Here is a 1,090-nt window from a genome sequence, read left to right on the forward strand (position 1 = left end):
ACTGTTGATTAGGGAACTGCTGGGTTGTTCAGTTTTATTGAAAGTTGTATTGTTTGTGTCTTAGTATGTAAACCGATTTAAGAACTAAAACGGGGATTAAAATATTTACATTTATCTATAAATATTGTTTTATGAACATACAAAGCTGCCTCATGCTGAATTATGAGTATTGTCTACTCAGACTGGCAGCAACTCTCCAGGGTCTCAAGCTGAGGTCTTTCATGCCTATTTGCCTGGACCCTCTTTAGTTGGAGATGCCAGGGATTGAACCTGGGACCTTCTGCTTACCAAGCAGATGCTCTACCACTGAGCCACAGCCCCATTCATGGCTCTCCAGGGTCTCCAGCTGAGGTTTTTCACACTTATTTGCCTGGACCCTCTTTAGTTGGAGATGCCGGGGATTGAACCTGGGACCTTCTGCTTATCAAGCAGATGCTCTACCACTGAGCCACCGTCCCTCCCCATTTATGTTTATACTGTTACGAAACAACAACTTTTGGCCTGATCCTGCAGGTGGAAGTATGTACATTTACTTAGCCTGAAAAGTCTAATCCGAGATTCATTTGTGGTCACATTTCCCTTGTTCAATCAGATAGTGTTTTTGATTTCCTCCGCTATAAAAGAAGCCCTAAAATTGCCTTTCAATGAATTGGATGAGTCAGTCCCTAATTAATGAACAATTTGCCTTGGGGGTAATTCCATTGATTTCAAGGACACAGTTCTGAAATGTGAAGCTTCACTATAGTCACATTAATTTAATACCTCTGAAAATACATTTTGAGCATATCTTAACAAAGTTCTGAAAGGACAGGATCCATCTATTTCAATTGCTCCTCTGGGAAAAGTGCAAGCAACTGTGGGAAGTGGATGGAGAGAAGACCCTGAACAAAGGATAGGTCCCAAAACTTTAGCTCAGGTAACATTATAGAATCGTAGAGTTGGAAGGGGCCATACAGGCCATCTAGTCCAACCCCCTGCTGAATGCAGAACGAGCCTAGAGCAGGGGTGGCCAAACTGTGGATCAGTAGCAACTTACGGTTATTCCACGCATATTGTGTGGCTCTCTAAGCCCACACTGCTCCGTTGGCTG

At 43.0% G+C, this 1,090-nt stretch overlaps 1 non-coding gene across 1 annotated transcript; it reads right to left on the reverse strand.

The window, feature by feature from the left end:
* Positions 1–249: 249 nt before the first annotated feature.
* Positions 250–321, reverse strand: TRNAT-GGU (transfer RNA threonine (anticodon GGU)). Its single transcript has one exon. It is a non-coding gene; the product is annotated as a tRNA-Thr (tRNA).
* Between the last annotated feature and the right edge of the window lie 769 nt (positions 322–1,090).

This window comes from Heteronotia binoei, chromosome 11, assembly GCF_032191835.1.
Source record: "Heteronotia binoei isolate CCM8104 ecotype False Entrance Well chromosome 11, APGP_CSIRO_Hbin_v1, whole genome shotgun sequence".
NCBI classification, from domain to species: domain Eukaryota; kingdom Metazoa; phylum Chordata; class Lepidosauria; order Squamata; family Gekkonidae; genus Heteronotia; species Heteronotia binoei.